Below are 25,327 nucleotides of genomic sequence, written 5' to 3'. Positions count from 1 at the left end.
TTTCAACAACATTGTGTTGTATTTTGAGCTCTTCCTTACTTTCTGGCATTAAAAGATCCTCCAGGCTTATTTTGTATATTTCCTTCCCCAGCCCTAGCATCAACTATTTCCCCAAGGATCTCTGATTCCTTTTTTTTGGAGAATGGTATTAGTGACCAAGATCTGGGCACAGGTTGGGCAATTTTTTTTTTAAATTACAATTTCTGATTATTTACAGCACACAAGATCACTATTGATTTTTATATATTGATCTTGCAACTATCAATATTAGATGTAAACTGTTATGTGTAATGTTATTCTGCAGATAATAGTTGATTTTCTATATGAATAATACTATTTTGACAATTTTAATCCTTCCTTCCAATTCTTACATCTTTTACTTTTTCTAAGTTTTGCTGTTTTGGATAGTATCTCCAGGACAATGTTAAGTTGTAGCATCTTTGTCATATATCTGACTTTAAACGGATGTTCTGCTGCTTCCTATAAAGTGCTATGCATTCTGCAAGTTTTTGATAATGCTACTTCTCAGGTTAAAGAGAAAACTTTCTATCCCCGAACTGCTAGGAAAAGCAAATAAATCTTACAGGCATACTGAACAGTTTCACGTGCTTTTCTAAATGTATGGAGAAGATCACATGGATTTTATAATCAGTTTATGGGATAAATTACATAAATTGATTTTTAAATACTAACACATCCTTGCCTGAGATACACCTTTTTGGTCAGGATATATTTATTTTTTGATTGCTTCACAGAACATGCTAACACTTTATTTTGTATTTTTGCATCTCTCTTCTTAAAGTAAAAATCAATCTACTGTTTTTCTTTTAAGATTTTATTTATTTATTTGAGAGAGAGAGAGCATAGGAGCAGGGGTGAGGAGAAGAGGGAGAAGCAGACTCCCTACTGAGCAGGGAGCCCAAAGTGGGGCTCAATCCCAGGACCCTGGGATCATGACCTGAGCTGAAGGCAGCTGCTCAACTGACTGAGCCACAGAGGCATCCCTACCTACTAACCTTTTAAAACTTTTGAATAAAAAAAAAATTCGATCTCTTAATGTCTGTATTCCTATCAGAATTTTACAACTTTTTTTTAAAGATTTTATTTATTTATTTATTCGACAGAGAGAAGAGACAGCGAGAGAGGGAACACAAGCAGGGGGAGTGGGAGAGGGAGAATCAGGCTTCCTGCCGAGCAGGGAGCCCGATGCGGGGCTCGATCCCAGACCCTGGAGATCATGACCTGAGCCAAAGATAGACGCTTAACCACTGAGCCACCCAGGCGCCCCAGAATTTTACATCTTTTAAACATATTTTGATAATTTAGAATATTCTATAGAAGTCCACTTTGCCCAAGTTTTCAGATTTACCAGTTTATAATTATGCACAGTACACATTTATAATTACAAATTACTATTTGTAAATTATAATTACAAATTACTATTTGTAATTGTTATTACCTACTTCATTGAAACATTATTTTGGGGGTGCCTGGGTGGCTCAGTTGGTTAAGCGACTGCCTTCGGCTCAGGTCATGATCCTGGAGTCCCAGGATCGAGTCCCGCCTCGGGCTCCCTGCTCAGCAGGGAGTCTGCTTCTTCGTCTCCCGCTCCCCCCTCTTGTGCTCTGTCTCCAAAATAAATAAATAAAATCTTTAAAAAAAAAAAAAGAAATGTTATTTTATTGAAATTTCAATTTTTTTTCTCCCTTTGTAATTCTGCCATATATTTTTCTATTTCATTTTTCAAATAATTTTTGAGGTTATTAATTATTCTCTATTTCAATTCATTTTCTGCTTTATTAAATTTACTTTTATCATTTTCTTCCCACTTTCGGGGTATCTCTGTCTCTTTGCAATAAATAAAATGAATGATTTTCTATCTTTAATATATTTATGGTTATAATTTTTATTTGAAAGGCTGCTTTAAATTCATTCCACATCTGTAAATAAGTTAAATAAGTGAAAAACAATATATTTTGTTTCAATATATATTATTTCTATTGATTTCTTCTTACAGCAATTTTTATCTAAAGTGTGTATGTATATGTTTCTTTTTTTTTTTATATTTTTATTTATTTTTTTTCCAACAGAGAGAGAGACAGCGAGAGAGGGTAACACAAGCAGGGGGAGTGGGAGAGGGAGAGGCAGGCCTCCCGCCGAGCAGGGAACCCAATGCGGGGCTTGATCCCAGGACCCTGGGATCATGACCCGAGCCGAAGGCAGACGCCTAACGACTGAGCCACCCAGGTGCCCTATATATGTTTGTCTTTTAAAAATTTCTCCATATGTATGTTTTGGGAGCTATCATATCTTTTTCTGGATAATTGGGTACATCAAGAACATGCTTTCTATGTTTTAAACTATTGAGTATTTTGAATATTTTTTTGTACCCTGGGACCTGATCAGGTGTTAAAAGTTCCACAGATGCTTGGATTCAATCTTCATTCTTTCAGATGTTGAGGTAAAAGTTTCTTGCTGTAGTTGTGGTAGCTTCTTTGTATGTTCTGCACCAGCCTGAGCTTTGCAACCAGACTCAGGTACATATCTGGATTCAAGCATGGCTGTATGTGTGAGCTCAGACTGAGCACTTAAACTTTCACCCACCTCAGTGTCCTCCTGTGTATAATGAACCTTCCTATCTGGTTTTAATAAGTACTGAGCAAGTTAATGTTTGTGAAGTACCTATGTCTTGTCTGGAATATATCAAGAGACATAGCGTTTGCCATTACACATTTCAAGGGCTCAGAAATATATTCTTCCTTTTCTCATTATGCATCATGATGTTCTTTGTCACTACAAAATGCTTTTTTCCTCATTGTGTCTAATGTTGCTCTCATTTATATGTAACTGCTTCCTATATTTTCCCATTTTTTGGCTTTTAATCTATTTTAATTTTATATTGTTCAGGGGGGTCTTTTTAAAAGATATGTGTATACATACACACATTTCCATTAAGTATGTATTTTTATCCTTTAAGAGTAGATTTTATTTGCCCTATTTTGAATATTAATATTTTCAGATTTATTTTTACTCTATTCTGTGCTTCTATTATCAGTGCCTACTCATTTTCCCCCTTTTCTTTCTGGATGAGTATTCACTGGTGGAATTTTCTTTATTAATTTTCATTCCCTTTCTTCTCACTAGTTCACAAGCAACACCTTATGTGATTTTAAAGTTCATGTGTATATTTTTAACATGAATATTTGGCATGGCGATATCTAGGAGAATACACCAACTCCATTCTCCCTTCTGGTAACATCTGGCATTTATATTAGTTTAACCCCAGTGTCTCTTCTCACTCACGGCATGTTATTGTTGTCCTTCATTTTACCTCCACCTTGAATTTAATCTCTTCCACTAGTTCCTGCTATTAATATTGATATATATGGTTAATTATACAAAGATTTCCCTACATGACTATCAATTCCTTTGCTCATAATTGTTATTTTCCCATGTTTTCTAATGAGTTTTTTTTTTTTTTTTCTTCTTGAGTTATACCTCTGTGAGAGTTCTTTGGAAAAGTGATAAACTCTACCTTGTTTTATCTTTTATTTTGTCATCTTTGTTTAATGGTGTTCATCTGGCTGGCAGTTATTTTTCTCAACAAGTTAAAAGTATAATGTCACTGTTTCCTGACCTTCATGCTGAATGTGGGGAGTCTGCTCTCAGTCTCATTGTTATTAATTTGTAGTGGATATATCTTTTATTTCTAGTGACTTTAAACGTTTTCATTTCATGTCTGATAGTCTAGAGTTTCATAATAGTGTGTTTATATGCAGATAGCAAGGAACAAAGAGCCTATGTGGCCCTTATTTCATTGGGTAATATTTTTTTAAGCCAGCACACTAAGTTATGATTCTTAGCAATCATCTTTAAACTTATGGCTAATTAAATAATATGCTTAAGATATAACAAGGGCAAATATTCCATGGAAACACATAATTAGGCTAAAAAACATCCTTTGTATATTAAATTTTCTAAGATTTTTATTGTTATAGATTGACTTTAAGAAACACTACCAAACGTTGGCAAGGTTAAATGTAAAACCTCATGCATAACTGAGGAGATAACAGCCATTAAAACATCTCTTTAGGGCAATTTGGTAACATATAGAAAAAGCTGAAAATAAATTCATATAAATTAACCCAGGAATTCAACTTCTAATAATTTTTCATAATGATAATTTTATTCAGAGGACTATGAAAAAATATATACAACACAATTTTAAATAAAATACCAAACTTAAACTGGAATTAGTATGCTTAAAACTTAATGGTGTGTCTATATAATGGGGTGCTTATATGGCTATTAAAGTAATGTTGTTTTTTTTTTATTAAAGATTTTTATTTATTTATTTGAGACAGAGAGAATGAGAGAGAGAGAGCACATGAGAGGGGGGAGGGTCAGAGGGAGAAGCAGGCTCCCTGCTGAGCAGGGAGCCCGATGCGGGACTCGATTCTGGGACTCCAGGATCATGACCTGAGCCGAAGGCAGCCGCTTAACCAACTGAGCCACCCAGGCGCCCTAAAGTAATGTTTCTAAGGAACTTCAGGTGAGAGGAGATATGTCCTATTTAAAAAAGTTAGTTTATAAGACAATATATAATGAGGTAAAAATATAGTCAAACTGATTAAACATAAGAAGTGAATAAAATACAGGGCATCTGGGTGGCTCAGTCAGTTAAGTGCCTGCCTTCGGCTCAGGTCATGATCCCGGGGTCCTGGGATTGAGCCCTGCATCAGGCCCCCTGCTCAGCAGGGAGTCTGCTTCTCCCTCTGGCCCTCCTCCACCACCCTGGCATGTGCTATCTCTGGCTCTCATGCTCTCTCTCTCAAATAAATAAATAAAACCTTACAAAAAAAATAAGTGAATAAAATATACTAACTAGTGGCAGATTTAGTATTTGGATAATATTATGAATATTTTTTTAAATTTTTTTCTGAAATTTCTAAGTGTTTTACATGAATTACCCTTACAAGCAAGTAAAGCATTATTCTGAATGGGAGGAACACAAGAAATGCAGTAAAAGTAGATGTAAACTAGATATTTGTACTATAGAGTATAAATCATTAGTATTAATTTCTGAGAACTCAAAGAAATAGACATTTCTAATTTAGACATTTCAGCCCTAGAAAAGTGTAAGATTTTCTAAGCATTGTACATACACCAAAGGCAGAAAAGAAAATATTGATAAATTTGATTACATAAAATTTTAAATCTCTTAGATTATAATTATATGTTTATATATATTTATAATTATATTTATAATTTATATATATTATATATGTAATAATTATATTATCTCTTAGATAATATAATTAACCAAGCTGAAGGACTACTAACCAGAAAAATATTGACAACCATATGACAGCAAGAGGGCAAATTGTTTTAACATAAAACGTCTCTTAGATATAAGAGAAAACCAGACCAGTAGCAGAATTGGCATATGCAAATAGCCAATAAGCATACAAATCTGCAATACCACTCATCAGGAAATAAATGCAAATGATAATAAACACATACCATTTCACTCCATATGGCAATAACAATGAAAAAGTTTAATAAGCTAATGTGGATAGGAATTTGGAAGAAGACTTGATTCTTTCAATGTTTTGATGAGCATGCAATTTGTCATAAACTTTAGGTACATGGTTTGGTGGCATTTTCAAAAAACAATATTCAATAAACTCCTAGATATTTACTCTATAGTCATGCGTACATATTTCTGCACAGAAGAAGAATGTTTAAGATCATTCTTACTTTCTTATGACAGGATGATGGACTTTTGAAAAAAAGCAATGTATATAATAATATAATGTGCAACATATAATAACAATATAAGGCATTTCACTTTCTCAACTGGAATAATAAACAAACTATAGGATATATAGATACCACACGGTATTGTTACTGTGTGATATGAATATTTAGATATTTTCAGAGTGAGAATATTTGTGTGAGGAGAACATTTTTCTAGACATTTTCTGCTGTCTTTTTTAAAGATTTATTTATTTGAGAGAAAGAGGGAGCACACAAGGGGGAGAGTGGGTCAGAGGGGGAGGGACAAGCGGAGTCCCTGCTGAGCAGGGAGCCAGACACGGGGCTGGATCCCAGGACCTGAGATCATAATCTGAGCCAAAGTCAGACGCTTAACTGAACAATCCACCCAAGTGCCCCTCTACTGTCTTTTGAGTCATGGTAAAGACTCAAGTATCAGGTTTATTATATATTCTGAAGATTTTCTGTGTGAATCTGTGGCATACATGAAAATATGGCAGCATTTTTCAAGCTAAATATAAAATATTTATTAAAATATGCTTTGTTCTCTCATCAGATATTTTATCACCGATTAGCATGCTTAATTTATCTGCACGCTTTCTAACCTAAAGGAATAAAATGTAATTTATTTTTAACCATGTAAATTCTCCCAGGAAGCTCGCCCTTGTCAGCATCAGCTAGCTATGGGCTCAGTAGAAAGTGCCTGGAGTATCCTTAAAACAACTGATTCATGAGTCAACTCCCAGAGATTACAAGTCAGTGGTCCTGGAAGATGTAGAGAGACCTAAATATTTCCCAAACATCCTGTGTGATTCTGGGGCAGGCACCCACAGACTATACTCTGAAAAACACTAGCAGGAGTATTTGTCCTTTACATAAGTCCTGGCAATGTTAATCCGTTTTTATTACCCCATGTGACTCATGAGGTATACAAAAATAATCAGGAACATATTCTCACAACAGTGGTCACAGAATGACCTTTTACCTAAAACTGTTTAAGTTGGAAATCATGCCACTGTATATTGTCCTTATATCATTGTAGATTAGAATAAAGTGATCTTATTAAAAACAGAAAGGAATGTTTTGTTTAAATTGGAATCTAAGTATACAACAGATCTAACCTCAAAATGGGTTGACTAGTAAAGTACTAGCCATACCAAAACCCATATCCATTGTATCTTTAGATATTATCTTATTACAGGGTTGCTTTTGCTGTTGAAGAAACTGATTTGAATAGAACCCTGGTACAATACACCCTCTGCTAAAAAAAAAAAAAAAAAAAAAAAAAAAAAGCAGATTCTCCTTTGGAAAAATTAACTGTGAAATTCCCTCAGTTTCTAATTTTACTGCTTTCTTGTTCATAAGGAATAGAGAGAACATTTGAGACATTTCTGTACTTCAAATTAATTTTTGGATATTATACCAATTTCATGTTCCATAACCTAATGTCAAATGACAGAAAACTACAGAACTTGTTAACTACACACAAAGCAGTGGTAGTTTTTTTTTTTTATTATTTTTTAAAAGATTTATTTATTTATTTATTTTTAGAGTGAGAAAGGGTGTGAGTGGGAGAAGGGGGAGAGGGAGAGAGAGAGAGAGAAGCAGACTCCCCGCTGAGCATGGAGCCTGATGCAGGGCTCCCTCCCAGGACCCTGAGATCACAACCTGAGTTGAAATCACCAGTCAGATGCTTAACTGACTGTGCTATCCAGGCGCCCCAAAGCAGTGATAGTTTTTAAAAACCTTTATCTTAGATTTCGTACATTTCAGATTTGGTCCCATATTTATTAAAAATTAGCTGACTTTCTGACCTCTACTCTGTCCCTTTTTAAATCATCTTGCTTTCTCCTTCTTCTCCCAGATACTTTTTCCCTATGAAGCTCTCTGTATTCTTTGTACCACTGTTTGGATTTTCCACTAAGGCCTTTTCTCATGCCTTTCTCATTCCTCATTCTTTTTTTCTCTGTATTCTGAGAATCACAGCTCAGAGTCTACTTCTCAATGCTTTGCTTTTTATATTAAACACAAAGGGCAGTCCAAGAGCTGGTAATCTAGATGTTTGCAACTTTGTAATTCTAGTTACTGTAAGACATAAATATGGTCAATAATTATTGAGCTTTATTATATATATGTGCCAGCCACTGTTCTAAGCAATTTATATATGCTACCTCATTTAACCAACACAAAAACTCTGATATTCCCTTGGCATAGATAAAGAAATTGAGGTCCAGAGATACTAATCACTTGCTCAATTTCATACAGCATGTAAGGTATAGAGTTGGGGTTTTAGTTCTGCCACTCTGATTCTGGAATCACTAATAGTGATTTCTCAAAGAGTGGTTTCTGGAAGATCAACATCACCTTCAAATTTGTTAGAAATGTAAATGAGCAGGTCTACCTCAGATCTTTTGAATCAGAAACTCTGTGCAGACTTCATTCAGTGCTTTGACAAGCCCTCCAAGAGATCCTGATGCAAGCTCAAATATGAGGACCACTACATTCAGCTGCATGGTTGCAGGGCTTACTTTAACAAGAGGTGGATGTAAATGAATGACAGATATGCTAGAATAAATATGCTACCGTTGGTTATTGTTACTCTTAATATTTGTATTTTGTTAAACAACATGTTTTATAATTCACTACATCAGCTGTTCAACTAAGGACTTAATATTCATTAAGGCTTTTCAGTGTATAAGAAATTAGGCTGTATGAAGGAGCAAGAAACGAGTAAGACATCATTTCCCTCAAAGATCTGGTGATAAATTATTTAGGGAGATAAAAAGATTAAAAAACAGGGATCACTAAAAACACTATATATACCTTGAGGCTTAGTTTAGAATGTGATGTCTTGAATTAGAAAAACTAGGTTTGAATCCCTATTCCAACACTGACTAGCTGTGTGACTTTATCCAAATTATTTGACTGTTCCAATACCGTTTCTCAATTTTCCTTGAAAGAACTTAACAAATTAAGTCACTATGAGAAAGTGAGTGTTTTGTACAACGACTAACAGATATTGAACTCACAATAAATGTTAATTATCACTACGTCTCCGGCCACTAATAGAAGTTGACCAGATGTGAAGATCACTGAGGACTGGTGTGTTCAAGGAGAAGTTTAAAGAAAAGATGGAACCTAAGTTCAGCCACATCTGTCTTTATCTCCCTTTGGTGAAAAGGAAAAGAAGTTGGTAAAAAGAGGAATTTTGAAAGAATAGTTCTAGGGAAGTGAATAAACCAGTTTTGATGAGGCAACAGTTTGGTGAAGGGAATTAGGTGAAGATGGAACAAGCTCAGATTTCAGGTTAATATATGTGGGCTTTATCTTGCTATAAAGTAAAATTCATCTCCACTAAGGACAAATTTCGCATGCTAGAGCAAAACTGTAAAATTATAACTCTCCAGTTGTAGGCATTGACAAAGATCTAATAATCCCCAATTATATTGGACTTCTTTTAAACCTCTAAATGCCATACCCAGTGAAAAGTGCTCCTAGAAAGGAAGCATGAAGTGAAAAATGAAAACACTGTAACATAAAAAAAAAAAAAAAATCACATTGTTGGGCAATGCGTTTTAAGAGGTAACACTCACAGTAGGATCTCAGTAGGCTAAAATTTGAGCCTGAGAAACAGATCAAGAGATAATAGAAAACAGATTTTCTTCAAAAGGGATCAGAGTGGATTGCACTCTAATGACCCATCAGATTTTATAAATTCCATTAATAATACTAACTGTACATTTCTCAACCTTTTATCCTTAGGGCTTAGCCAAAATTAAGTTAACTAACAACAACATTAACAATAGGCAAGAGAGTAGAATTGTGTTTACCCTGGTTCCAGAGAGATTTCTGAAGTAGATTCACTGGTAAAGAACAAATCCTCTTAGCTATTGTTGGCTTTGAAAATGTTTGTGTAGTGTAATTCTTTGCTTCTCGATTAACCCTCTCACTGACTACTCGGGCAGTTGTCCTATGGCAATCATGAGCTTTGGAATAGGGTAGTTTCCTAACAAAAAACTTCAGGTTGAATAAGCATGATTTATGATATTCTTAAAATGATCAGAAAGATTACTTTAAAACATGCTTTGGAAATGTATGAACCTCAAACTCTCTCACTCCACTGATACTACCAGATGTACCAGGCTAATCAGTAAACTCCAATCTTAAAAATAAATATCTAGAATATATTTAAAATGTTACATATTAAAATTTTAGAAGTTCTGATGTAGAAGATAGATTATTTCAAGAGAAAATATTTGAAGATATGCTATTGAAACTAACTCCTCATCAAGTTGTCCTAAAACTACTAAAAAACAAAAAGAGAGGAAATAATGTTGTTGGAGAGGTTATTTCAATACGTTATCAGACATGAGTAAGAGTGACTAATTTCATAAATCTATAAATCTGGTCTTAATTTAGCACATTTATATAGTGAATATTACTGCCTCTTAACAAGGTGATTATGTAAATTTAGTGCATCTAATAAGTCAATAGAACAAAGAAATTTTGTAATCAGAAGGTGGTTATTACTTCCATTCCATTTTAAGGCCTCATATATATTATTTCTCAGTGTGTTATACTGGATTTAAACCCCAGTGCTGCTATGGAATGGTTTTATGACCAAGAAGCAGGTAATATTCCTGTATGGACATTAAATTTCCTTACCTATGCAACTGAGGATAGTACATCCTCATAGAGATGCTTTAGGAATTAGAGCAAAAATATATATGAAAATGCCTGGAATATAATAAGCATTTAATAGATGTTAGATATGACTAGATTTGGTTGATTATGTCATCTTTCTGCTTTTTCCTTAAGAAAGAGGAAATATACTAATTTTTATAATCATGTTGATTTATATACAAAGGTGAATTTTATAAGTTTTCTTGTTCTAATTTTGGTTTGTTTATGAGGACTTCTGGCGGAGAATTCTCCATGGATCCCACATGTTTCTGCCTGTCCTCTAAGCAAAGCATAGGTTTCTTTGCTGTCTAAGATGTCTCCATTTCGGGCAAAGTCATACAGGTTTGCAAGTTAGCACTCTTTAAAAGAGTGGAGCTTGGGATGCCTGGGTGGCTCAGTCGGTTACGTGCCTGTCTTTGGCTCAGGTCATCATCCCAGGGTCCTAGGATCAAGTCCCGCATGGGGCTCCTTACTCAGCGGGGATCCTGCTTCTCCCTCTGCCTGCCTCTGTCTCTCTCTCTCTGACAAATAAATAAAATCTTTTTTTTTTTAAGATTTTATTTATTTGTGAGAGACAGAATGAGAGACAGAGAGCATGAGAGGGAGGAGGGTCAGAGGGAGAAGCAGACTCCCTGCTGAGCAGGGAGCCCGATGTGGGACTCGATCCTGGGACTCCAGGATCATGACCTGAGCCGAAGGCAGTCGCTTAACCAACTGAGCCACCCAGGCGCCCCAAAAATCTTAAAAAAATAAAATAAAAGATTGGAGCTTCCTAAGCTTGTTTCTTAGCTGTCACACAAATTGATTGCTTACTCATCACCAAGCTGGACAACTCCATATTACCCCAGGGGGTATCAGGGGCAAAAGAAGCATATGAACATGAAGCTTATGCTGTGTGCAGTGCCTTGAGTCCTCATGCACCTTCTGCCACCTCCCATGAAGGTGTGGTAGGCTAACCTGTTAGCTTGCAAGCAAGGTAACATCTCAGGCCTTTCACAGTGCTCAAAAAGGACTAGCTTACCTAAAGGGAAGTCATTCTACCTGATGAAATAAATTATGTAAAAACTAGGGACATGGTAACGAGTTGAAAGCATAAGGCTAATAGTTAATAAAACTACTTCATCGTGTTATGTTTTTGAATAGAGATCATCATATCAAAATGTCTTCAAACTTGTATTATATACCACTTCACTTGACAGTGAAACAAAAATATGATACAGGATATTTGCAATGGTTCTCTACTTGGTATTTTCACAGGACCTGGGGTAAGATCAGGTCCTTGTTCTTTTTCTGCTCAAATTACTCTTTTGCTGCAGCCATTTTATTCCTGACTAAATGAAAGCCCTTGTTGTAGCTGTGTGGTAAATTGATTTACCTGACAGTGTAATGGAAGACTAAGGGACATGCCCATCTTCAGGGAAGGAAGTCAGATTAGTAACTTCAGTCTTAAAAAAAAAAAAAAAAAAGTAAGGGTTTCTGAAAGTTAACAGTCATTCAGGTCCTGTGTGTAGAGAAGTGACTGAAATGAATCTTCACAGAAAAGATTAGATTAGATACAGAATGTTAAAGCTGGATCAGACCATAAATATAATCTAGTCCAAGTCTAGAGAGATTCGGTCACTTGGCCAAGGTCACACTCTGCAATTGGTGGCACACAGATCTTATAACACAAGGCCAGCATATTATTTCTCTACACCAGACATTCAAAACTGTGACAGCAATACAGATGCAGTTTGCAGCCCCTGGTCTGGGGAAAATAAATCTGAGAGAGTTTCTCCTTCTCATTTGGTCTCTTCCTTTCATTTTTGTGGGGCTGTTATTATTCCTTCATGTAGTTGTGTTACAGGCTCATGGAATGTAAGCATTTTGAGATTTATAAATACTGTTTCTCACTAATTTATAGAGTTTCTATTTCTATTACAATTATTTACATATCAAATAATTTTTAGTGGATATTAAAGAGTAGTAGTTATAAAATAGTAGGAATTAGTTTGGTGTCAATTGTATTTCAAATTTGGAACTTAGTTGGATGTTTTCTCTTTTTGTCAACATTTCCCAAGGCAGGCACCTTAGTGAATGTTTTTTATGTCACTAATTCATTATGCCATTAATTCATTTCAATGGATTATATAAAAAATGCATAAATGAATAGGCAAAACAGCAAATATTTATATGTGCTATTTTATATAAATACATATACTTCATTGCATATATTTTTAGTTTAAAATTCCATATATAAATAGAAGGGTTTTATAAACAGTCACTCAGGTGATATAAATACCAATAAATATAATAGAACTATTTCATTAGAAGTTAGAACATATTGTAACATTCCAAGGATATAATCGATTTTATAGAGTTACGATCTGAACTATGGAGGATTTCCCACAATGCCCAATAATATACTGGTGTACTCACAAGTATCTTAAAATTTATTAAAAAATTAAATGTAATTGAGCATGAAAAAAAATACCATGTAAAAATTTCACAATCTTTTAAAGTATCAGTGTTTAAATAGGTGTCAATCACGCTGGCATTCCAAACCAAATTAATTCCAGTTTTTAAAGATTTTGTTTATTTATTTGAGAGAGAGAGTATGCACAAATGGGGGGATGGGCAGAGGGAGAGGGAGAAGCAGACTCCCCACTAAGCAGGAAGCCCAATGCGGGCTGGATCCCAGGACCCTGAGATCATGACCTAAGCCTAAGGTAGATGCTTAAGGGACTGAGTCACCCAGGAGCCCCTAAATTAATTACATTTTTATTGTAACTATATTTTAACATACTTACAGGAGAAGAGAGTTAAGAATTCAAAGAGCTGAAAACTGCTTGGTTTTGTTCCAAAAAGAAATTTGGAAAATCTAAGGGACTGAATTAGTTATCAAACTCTACCTGCAGGAAAGGTACTGAAGATCTTCCTAAAGCCAGGAGCAAAAAAAAAGTGAACAGAGTTGTGATAAGGTAGAACCATTCAACTATGTTAAGACGCCAAAAGTAGGGCAGCTGGGTGGCTCAGTTGGTTAAACGACTGCCTTCGGCTCAGGTCATGATCCCAGGGTCCTGGGATCGAGTCCCACATCGGGCTCCCGGCTCAGCGGGGAGCCTGCTTCTCCCTCTGACCCTCTCCTCTCTCATGCTGTTTCTCTCTCACTCGCTCTCTAATAAATAAATAAAATCTTTAAAAAAAAAAAAAAGAAGAAGCCAAAAGTAACTAGTAGGTGGGTAATTTCAAACAAGTGATTATCAGGTGATTATTTACTCCTCACCTCTGTTTAGACGTAGATAGAGAACCAAAGCACAAAAGCAATTTAAAAGGCCTTGATATTTGTGAATCCTTAAATGCTATCTGATTAGCCAAGTCAGTTGGTACTTTAAATCTATTCCAGGATGAACATCTTTTAAAGATTGATACTTTCTTATATTCAAACTACCGCCAAAAGGAACTTAAAACTCCTATTTCAAGATTATACTGCTGAATGAGCTAACAAATCCCCACTTGTCCCATCACCCCACAAGAAGAAACCATTCTCTGCCTGAACAAAATACATAGAAGAGCCCCCTTCCCTTTCCTTCCTTTTCCTTCCTTTCCTTCCTTCTTTTCCCTACCTTCCTTCTTTCCTTCCCTTAACTCCATCCCTCCCTTCCTCCCTTCCCTCCTTCCTGTGCTACGTTTTGTGAATTCAGTGGGGAGCCTTTATGGAAATCATCATTAGGAAAGGCAGACAGTTCAAGAACTATATTGGTGCTACTGGGTAAGAGGGGTCCCTGCTCTGAGTCTTGGGCTTTAGAGGGCTCAGCATATCTCACACACATGTCCTAAAGAACACAGCTGCCTTGTCACTCAGAATCTAGCATTCAGGTCCAGCATAGGGAAACTCTTAATTCTAAACATCCACTTTCATAATAATACTGTTTAGAACCCAGGAAACACTTCTTCACATTTTAGCCCTATTCCTTCTAAACATGAAACAACTTTAACAGAGTGCTATAAAAATTTGTGTGTTGTATGGCAGTGGAAGATGGATGTTTTGTACACTGTTGAGAGAAGTGAGCAGTGGACGGGCTTAGCTAAGAGAATAAACATGTATTTACTTTCTAACATTAGCTTGAAGGCAATAGCTTCTTGTATAGTGAACTATTTCCCAGGAAGGTGGAGCATCCATTTTTTTTTCTTATTATTTCATTTTGTGCTTCCAGTGTTCCTCACACATCACACATACAAGCTGTACATAGCAGTTGGGAATAATTTTTCAGTATGAAATAATTCATATCATTGGTAAATTAGTGTATATGAAGGTTCGTACATAATATGTGTGAAGTGTGATCCCTGTTCTTACCATTGGCAACCAGAATGTTCTTTACATTCTAGAAAGCTAAAATTGCAAATAGTTTTATTATAAAAATGTTATAAATTTAAGTTCTCAAAAAGCTAAATAAAATGATCTAGATATAAACATCATTTACAATTTTGATTTATAGTAATTAAGAGACAAAACAAATTATAAAATATAATTTTTTTTTAAGATTTTATTTATTTATTTGACAGAGACAGCGAGAGCAGGAACACAAGCAGGGGGAGTGGGAGAGGGAGAAGCAGGCTTCCTGCTGAGCCAGGAGCCCGATGTGGGACTCGATCCCAGGACCCTGGGATCATGACCTGAGCCGAAGGCAGTCGCTTAACCAACTGAGCCACCCAGGCGCCCCATAAAATATAATTTTTAATAATTTAAAAGAAAAATGTCATTGTTTTAAGAATATTTTGATTTATTTACATTTTTATTTTTGTTAAGATATATCCAATTCTGTATACTTTGTAAACAAATCCTATTTTAATTTTTAATCCTTTTGGGCATTGAAAATGAGTACAAAGACTGTTAAAGAAATAGGAAATTCAAAAATGCAATACTGAGAATAAAATAAACTGAAAACAAGAGGAGATATATAATCTTCAGAGAGGCTGCCTGTTTAAATTTTTAAAAACTTGAGACAGTGAAATGGAGCATATTTTTGTGGAACATGACCCACTTAAAATTGCAATCAGGACATTACAAATTCTTTATTAATGAATATTTAATTACTTAATTAACTGATCGAAACAGTGAAACTGAGCAAAAAAAAAATATTCTCATGAAATCCACTGCTTGAATAGGTCAGATGATAGCTTTATAACTTTATATTCTTTACTGGTTGAAGATTTAATTACCCATAGAAACAACAGAAATGTATGTGTGCTTCTATTTGCATATATTTGCTTGTGTATGCATAAAATGTCTCTGGAAGGGCACATGGGGAAACTCAGACAATGGTTATCTTGGGAAGGGATGTAGGTGACTGGGTGGATGAAGCAGATGCTTACTATACTTTTTGAACATTGTGTATAAGTTACCTATTAAAAAAATTAAATTGTTTTTAAATAAAAAAAAACTTTTTAAAGGCCTTGGTTAAAAGTAAGGAAATTCTTTCTCAGGTCATGTTAGTTCACTTCTGTCTTCAGTGGAAAAAAAAAAAAAGATGATAACCTATAATCTTATACACTATTTAAACAAGTAATTGGATGTCACTTACCTAGCATGTTAAGAACTGTGCTATGAATAATCAAAAGTGGGCAAAACACAAAGGGTGACTAAGAGCCTTACTTTAGTTTTGCTGTTACAGCTTTTCAGAAACACTCTCATTTCATCCGAACTGCTGCCCTGATATATTATTAAACTAAAGAGCTCTGTCTTCATTCAACATACTTAAAAAATGTGTCAAACGGTGTGTATTAAAGTTAAAAAAGACAGTCCCTTTTCCCAGAGCACAGAGTCAACCAGGGGTACTAATGGGGAAAATGGCAATTGCAGTATTATTTGATAATTGTTAGAAAGTGCTAGAACTGGAACACTATGAGATAACATTAAGAGAAAAGACTCATAACTCAGACTGCTGAGCAGGAGCTAACCCAAGGAGGAAGGGAAGTTTGGGGAAAATCTCAGTCAGAGGACTCAGGACAGAATGAGGTTCACTGTAGGTGGAGTTTAATTTACAATGAATAAACTGGAGAGGAAAGCAGGTCCTAGATCACCTAAGGCTTTCCTGTGCATTATTTACTAAGGAGTTTAAATTTTATCCAGAGGGCTCTGGGGAACCATTGACAAGTTTTTAGCGGCAAGTCACTGTGGTCAGATTTGCGTTTTAGAACAATCACTTTTGCTACAGGATGAAGAATAGACTGGCTAGAGACAATTAGGAGGCTTTTGGAATTATTATAGTCGGAATGATTACGGTCTAAAGGAAGAAGGTTGCAGCAGAGACTGAGATGAATGTACAGAATTACTTGTTGATTGACCTGTTTTAGGGTTGACACACTGGGGATTAGTGGGCTTCCAACAGTTCAGGTTGCCAGATTTATCAAATAAAAATACTGGATGCCCATTAAATGTGAATTTTAGATAAATAGACAATTAACATAACATGTCTCATGTAACTTTGGGAAATTATGCTTAAAAAGTATTCATTTTTTTAAATCTGAAATTCAAATTTAACCAGGACTCCCATATTTAATCTGGCAACCACCCTGCAGTGAAGGATTGGATATAGTACCTCCATTTTTACGACATTCAGGAATTCCCTTTATCTTCTATCATGGATATAAGTTTATGTTTCATTTAATATAATTCATAATTTTAAATCAAGGATACCAGAAAAATCAAATCTAGGGCAAGAAAAGACTGGAGGAAAGGAAAGTTAATTGTGTAAAAATAAAATCAATTTGAATAAAAAATTCAAGGAACTTAATCTTTATTCTCATGCAGATTCTCATGCAGGAAAGTCAAGAATTATCATGATATTGTGACAATCAATTTCCCCATACCAGTGTTTTTCTCTCTATCTCTTCCTTACCGTCAGTTTTTCTCATTTGCTTTGGAGGGAAGAGTTACTGAGAATTAATGTCTGAGAAAACACTAGCCTTAAACTTTACATATATAAACTCATTACATATATAATGCTTGAGGTAGGTATTAATATTACCCTAGCTTTAATATATCTACTCTGGAACTTTCTAACAAGGCTCAGAAAGGTTAAAAATTTGTCTGAAATCACATAGCTAGATCCCAAAGTAGCCAGTGCTTGAATTTAGATCATGTTGACTAAGCTACAATACCAATCCCCATGAAAAGACCACCTCATCTACAACTTCTCTCAAGGCTCTTTGGTTAACTTACAGGATTTTATAAGTTGACAATTATTAGTAAGTTGCTCAGAAGCGTCCTCCATATTTAGGTTGCTCTTTCTGAAAATCCATTAAATATAATGTGTTGATAAAATTAAAATATATTTGCTCCATGTCTATGCACAGAGACAAATAAGACTAGCTGGCCAGTGCTGTTTGCAAAACTTCTATGGTTTAAGTCCACTGGGCTGAGACCTTATTTCAAATTATTTAAAGTACTCACAACATGTGTAGATGTTTTAGCATCCACTTAATATCCACTTTGGTATTGTATCAGTTGTTCTTAGGGTTTTTTTGCTCTTAAATGATTTGTTTTCCTCCTAATATTTGCCACTTTAAAATAATTAGATATAAATGGGTATGTTTCTATGGTATTTGCTAAGAGACGAGAAGTTAATTTTGCTCATTATTAATCATTTCATATGTTTCATGTCTTGTAATTGATATTTGTACTGAAACATTTCTTTGAACTTTATTAAAATCAGGGTCATGTTTTGAATCATTTAGATTTTATCATTAGGACATGCGTAATTTTGTTGGTTTATATATGAAAGCCACCAAAACGATTTATCATGTTAACGACTGGTTAACATTTTAAAGGCTGACACATAAAAAAGCCTCACAAACATTTATAAGTATGTGTGTGTGTGTGTACACATACATGCATCTATGCATATGTATTCCACATCTACCTTCAGCAGGAAAGTAATCTCTACAGCTACTAAGCTCAATAGACTTTGTTTATGCTCTCCTTATGACATTCATCATTTTTTGAGCTTGTATTCAAGCTATTTATGCATATTTCTCATCTCCCCTAAGAGCTTTACAGGTAGAAACTGTGTTTAATTTATCTTTATATCTCCCACAGTGCCTACGCACAGTTTTGCATACTGTTGGTACTTGTTAAAAGTTTGTTAAATGAATGACAAAAATAAATAAACTTCTTTTACTTGACCCCCCGGTTTAGAAGTATTTTATATGAAAATTCAGTAAAGCCAGTCCCCATAAAAGCTTTTTTCCCCAGACCTTTTATTTCTTACTGATGTACTTCTTAGACCTTAAATTATTCCTTTAATCAATAAAGTACCATCTCCTACTGCAGCTGTGAGGTTAAAAAGGGATTTAAGATGAAAATAGAAAATACTTGAGATTTATTATCTTGCCTTCTGATTATACGATCCTTCTGTATTGTCCAGTGAAGCATAACAATATCAGTTCCTGATAGAGTAACTTAACTGAATAATCTAAGGATGCCAAAGATCAAAAGCTTACTCTATAGAATGTCGTCAGAGACTAGTGATAGCTTCACAATAGGCAACTAAAACTCTTCCTTTGATGTTAGAAGTTGACTGAAATGAACAAAGGTTTATAAAAGTAGAGACAACTTTCATCAGCACTGCTAATAGAGAAGGAAGATACCCACTTTTGAAATCTTCAAGGGATCTCTGCTTAATTCAATTGAAATGGAACCAAATTGAAGGGCAGTCACTTGCTTTCTGAAAAAAAGCCAAAAGAATCTGATAAATGTGGGTTAATTTTATATTTTTTTCTATTTTAAAGATTTATTTGGGAGAGAGAGAGAAAGAGAGAGGGCATGAGTTGGGGGGGGGGATGGAGGCACAGAGGGAGAGGGAGAAACAGACTTCCTGCTGAGCAGGGAGCCCAAGGCATTCTGGATTCCAGGTCCCTGAGATCCTGACCTGAGCCTAAGGCAGATGCTTAACTGATTGAGCCACCCAGGTGCCCCAATGTGCCTTAATTTTAGAAAGGTGAAAACTGGAGGGAAAGAATGAAACTAATCCTCTAGGAACTTCTTTGGCCATCCTAGATAAGAAAAAGAAAATATTTCCAAGTCAGCTGAACTGGTAGGCTCAAGTGTAAATGTGGCCACACTAAACTGAAATCAATTGTTTCTGTTTGCTAAGAGTTTCTCCTGATGCTACAGACCCCTCTCTTACTGGTGTTACCAGCAACAGAGAAGGAGGCAGGGCACATCACTCCTTATTTGTGGAATACAGATAAGTAGAACAGAAAAGCTAGTCCCTGTAAGGATAGAGAAGAAAGTCAAGTTTCAAAGTATCCCCACCGGGATTGCCATGGCAATCCTACTCTTAGGTTTCTGGATCATTGACACACCAAATAAAGTTGCATCAGTCAATTGTTAAACTCCAAAAAGAATATCTTAGCAATAGATCTGCTAAGAGTGAATAGATCTGACTAGTTCATTTACACTATTTTGAAGTGAAAATAAAATCCTAAATATGGACCATTTTCCTCCTTCATTAATAAATAAAGCAAATGGAATCATGCATTTCCTTCAACAGAAAAGAAAATCAACATTCATGAAACAAAATAGTATAAAATATAAAAACATACTATGCAGATAATTATTTGTACAGGCTTGGCTTCCATTAAAATTATTGGAAAATATGATCTGTGTGCATAGAAGGAAAAGAAAGTTTTGCAAACATACTTGTGACATGCAAAAGTACAGATTTATTTTGTTTCTGGAAGGAAAAAGCCCAGAATATTTTATTCTTTAATTTGATTTTTTTTAAAGATTTTATTTATTTATTTGACAGAGAGCTAGAGAGAGCCAGAGAGTACAAGCATGGGGAGTGGCAGAGGGAGAAGGAGAAAAAGGCTCCCAGGGAGCCTGATGTGTGGGGCTCAATCCCAGGACCCTGGGTTCATGATCTGAGCCCGAAGGCAGACGCTTAACCAACTGAGCCACCCAGGGGCCCCATGATTTTTTTAATCTTTATTTTTTTTTAAAGATTTTATTTATTTATTTGACAGAGAGAGACAGGGCGAGAGAGGGAACACAAGCAGGAGGAGTGGGAGAAGCAGGCTTCCCGCGGAGCAGGGAGCCCGATGCGGGGCTCGATCCCAGGACCCTGGGACTATGACCTGAGCCGAAGGCAGACGCTGAATGACTGAGCCACCCAGGCGCCCGATTTTTTTTAATCTTTTATTAACGACCTTGGTTAAATTATACCTGTGTCATTTAATATGGAAATCACAAGATTATGCGTTCTCCTTAGATAGACTATAGCATGATTACTGTCAAAAGTTATAGGAATTATGGTCATAGGATTAGAAGGTTGAGATCAACCGTGACCAAAATGGCCATTTAATACGTGGGTGCTCAAAACTGTTAAGGCATAGTTTGTGACTCTAAGGAAGAAAGCCACTTTGCTGTCCTGGCAAAAATTTCCTTGGATGCAGATTTAAGACATTATTCCTTAAGGAGAAATTATGAAAGAGAAAAAGGCTCCTTTCTTGACAGTGAGAACAGTGAGAATATGAAAGTGCTATCTTCTGATGTCCTTTGAATATTACTAAACAGACATAGAAGTTCCCTCCACTGGATTATCTGTGTGATAAACTCAATTTTTCGAAACATTCAAAAGCAACTGAGTTAGTTGTTTATTTAAATTATTTGTTATTTGTCCTATTTCTTTAAAATATATGATAAATAGGAATGACTATCAAAATGGGTATTGCCCCCACAAACAACTACTCTAATTTCTAGAAACCAAAGCACTTCAAGCCTAATTTTAGGATGTAGATACATGGGAAAATTAAAAACACTTCAAAATGTTCTCCATTAAGAGGCACTTGCCATCCTCAAAGCTGGCCTAAGGATACAGTCTCTTGGGTTAGCTAAATTCATTTCTTTTAAGCCACTTAATCATATTAAAATATAATATCAATTCAATTCCTATACAAATAATTTTCTGCTTTTCTTTCTTTCTTTTTTTTTTTTTAAGGATTTTATTTATTTATTTGACAGAGAGACACAGCGAGAGAGGGAACACAAGCAGGGGGAGTGGGAGAGGGAGAAGCAGGCTTCCCGCCGAGCAGGGAGCCCGATGCGGGGCTCGATCCCAGGACCCTGGGATCATGACCTGAGCCGAAGGCAGACGCTTAACGACTGAGCCACCCAGGCGCCCCATTTTCTGCTTTTCTTAAAACATAACTAACTGTCCCTTAGCAAGGATGGGGCAATGCTGGAGAATGTAGATAAAACTGATCATTACATATTAAAAATGTATTCTAAGTTTTGAATCTACTGACAGTTTGTCTGTAGATCATCTTCTGAATAGCAAGAAAATGACTTTGGATCTGCATATACGTAAGTTTCTGGGCTAGGTTACAGCTTCCCCTTTCTTCTGGATCACAGTCAATTGACCAGAGTTTAGATCCTGACTTTCATTGCCTACTTTTGGGATCTTGAGCAAGTTACTAAAGCTGTCTCAGCTTTCTCTTGTGTAAAACAAGCTTATTTATAGCACCTACTAGACAGATTTTGAATATTAAAGAAAATAATGCAAAGTCTTAATTATATCATTGGTTTTGCCATTATGTTTATCACCTTGTGCTGAATGTATGTTTCTCTTTTCTTAATGCGGGTACTTTTCTTAATGAAAGAAAATGCCATAGTTCTCTTCAAGTTTATCCATGCAAATGATGTAATACAAAATATTTTGTAAGTCGACAGAAATAAGAAATAAAATAGCATTTATTGAGCAACTATTATATACTGAGGTCTTTACATGTATTACCCGATTTTAATCGGTAGTTTTATAGTTGGTCTTTTTAAACATCAACTTCCTTTTTAACACTTCTTCCCCTCAGTGTTCACCTCAACCACTGCATAACAGCATTAATGCTTCAGAGGTCCTCACTTACTCAGTATTTACTCAACTGAAAAGGGAGATTGTTATGAAGTATCTATAGTGATCTCTAGAAGTATTGCAGATGACGACGCACACCAAGTCCACATTCACCCCTGGTTCCTCACTTCCTTCTACAGGTCTCCAGTGTCATCCAGGAGATACAGAGGACCACAGTTATTGCCATTCACCCTTATTTTCAGTTGACAGTGAAGTACTCAAAAGAGCATACAAAGGCAAGATTCTTTATTTAGAAGATAATTCTCAATATTTCTCAGAGATGCACTGTATGTCTCTCCTTTGCCTACTGTAGCATGTCTGAATTTCTGAGTCTAATCATCCAGGCCCTACAAAATATAATCAAAATAGCATAATATAAAGGAAAATAAATGAAGAAAGGAGAAAAGACACACAGAAAGGGAGAGGATTGGAAGAGAAGGAGGGGGGGGAAAGAGAGCAAAAGAGAAAGAGAGAACCAAAAACTGAGGTGACAGCTATCTCTAGGGTCCACATTTTTTGAAAGTTCTGAATAAATCGCAGAGGGTACACACACAATATGGTCTTTCCCTAGGTCATAAGAAACAACTTCAAATCCCCTTAAAGTCCAAGATAGATGAGTTTTTTTTTTTTTCTTCATGATAGAGCAAACTAATGCATCCTAAATTATGAGAGTTTAAGAAAAAACAGTGTCAGAGGTTTATGTTTCAGTGACACAGCTGTCAGGGAGTAAGTTATTTACTAGTGAGACCAACCTGCACACCAGGTGCTTGCAGAACAGAACAGTTAAGTGATTAAGCAGCATTGTTGCTGCTAGAGTGTTGAGCAACAAGGTCAATTGAAATCAATGACTGAATATATGTTTCTTAAGGAAGGCTATTTATACATAGAAGACAGTACATTGCTACAGTCTTACTGCTATTTTTCACTTTACCCATGAGTAAAGTTATGCACAATAGGAACCTCCAACCTGTGGCTCCCAGTACAGCAAAACACAAAGATTGATAGGTGGATTGACTCTTTGATTTGCTTATCCATTCAATGAATGTTAGCTGAATATAGGTGTGTGCAATATATTCTGGGAGCTAAACAAATGTAATTTGTACAGATTTTCATATTTCAAGTTTCTTTTTTCATGCATTGTCTAGTTGATTATCAAAATAAGAATGTGATGCCATACTAAAATATTTCCATTTGCATAATTAATGTGTACCAGGTACAGTAAGAACTCTCATCCTAGAATAAGTTTCAAAATCAACACTGGAACTCAAATCCTCCGATTCCATATTTCATGGCCACTGCTCATATTTTCAGTCCTTCCTTATTATAATGTGCTAACCCTCAGGATCTTAGAAACAGGAGGTGGAGGGAAGACCTCTAAGGCTGGTTTTTGCTAATTAAACAGACATCAGCAGACAATGAATCAGGGAAAAGATAAGAAATGGCATTTTAAAAAGACTTGATGGCTCACAGGCCAGCACGATGTGGTTATAACTTGATCAAATTATTTATCATCTCTAAAAAAGAATCCACTCTCTAAATGGGTGTGACAGTTTGTAGGGCATAGAATACAAAGAGCCTCACATAGAAAAATCTCTGCAATGCTCATTCCAGAGCTGTGCTGAGCTGTGAGGTGCTGCTGGCCCTAGGCTTTGCCTCTTTTATCTCTAAGATGCTCTGTGTGAAACTATCCACAATTTATCTCATGCACATGCCACTAAACATTTAAACTCAGATTATTATCCCCCCTTCTTTTATCCTGATTCTATGCAAAAGACACAGAGCTATGCGTGTTATTGTCCTCCCATGTGCCGAACCGAATGTGCTATCCCCTTATCAGTAAATTTTTAAACTGACACCTTGAGTATAATTCGGGTTTCTACATTCCTTGCCTATAGGGAGACTGCACCAAGTATATTTGATTCCATTGTCGTGATGGTTACCTTTGGAAAGCACCAGTCTGGCATTATAGTTTACACCTGAGTCTCATGAGATTTATTTAGGTGAGTCAAAGCTCAGGTGACACATCCATTCTGGAGGAAGAGCTGACAGATTTCTCAAGCAACAAGGCTGAAGGCTAGACAAAGGAATGGAGCAAATTCCTGTATAGCATGCAACTCATCAGGCTTTGAGAGCACCAACTAGATGGCCTGACCCAGAAACAGCTTCCACTTCATTGTGCCCTACTTTACACTTCCAATTCTTCTATTTCTGCATAAATGCTCCAAATAGTTCTAACAATGTAAATCATGTTCTTCTACCTGTGTTAGGACTTAAAAAAATCTTCTTGCAAAGGAACTAGTCATTTCACGTCATCACATCAATTCACAACATGTCCTGGTAAAGGATAATGAATAATGATACAAAAACAGGTCTAGAAAACATTCACTGGCTATGGAGCCAGATTTGTTTAGAATTCAGAAAATTTCAGAGTTTTAGAAAAGTAATTAAGCACATATTCTAAATATTGCACATTATATCTCAGAGAGGTCCTAGCTACACCCCATAATCAAATGCATTAATATTTTTTTCAGACATATATGAACATCTACAGTAAATGGAACAAATAAAGGGTAAAAAAGTCCCATGTAGATTCAGGTCAAGTTTTAATGTCAAGTGAATTACAAAAACAGCTTTAAGATTTCAGAATTATGGACCTTTAATGATAACCAATGAGGATTTAGTGAGTTCTCATTATATTTTCACAATAATCTTATAAGTAATTAAGTGGTTCCTTACTATCTACATATAAATAAGGATGAATCAAACACTTGAAAACATTTCAGCAATTTGTCCAAGACATAAAGGAAGTTGCTGAGAACATAATAGAGATCAGTGAACTTGCCCTTAAATATGACAACTTCACTAACTGCAAAAGAGAAATTGGGAAAGGTGTTCTGGTTAAATCTTTTAACTTCCCCCCTCACTGTGTCCACTTAGAAGTGGCTGAAAGTACAGACCATAAAGTCAGATAACTT

Source organism: Mirounga leonina, unplaced genomic scaffold (assembly GCF_011800145.1).
Source record: "Mirounga leonina isolate KUSES-001 unplaced genomic scaffold, KU_Mleo_1.0 Mir_125, whole genome shotgun sequence".
NCBI lineage: Eukaryota > Metazoa > Chordata > Mammalia > Carnivora > Phocidae > Mirounga > Mirounga leonina.
The sequence above is the reverse complement of the archived record's forward strand: the minus strand, read 5'-3'. Positions refer to the sequence as shown.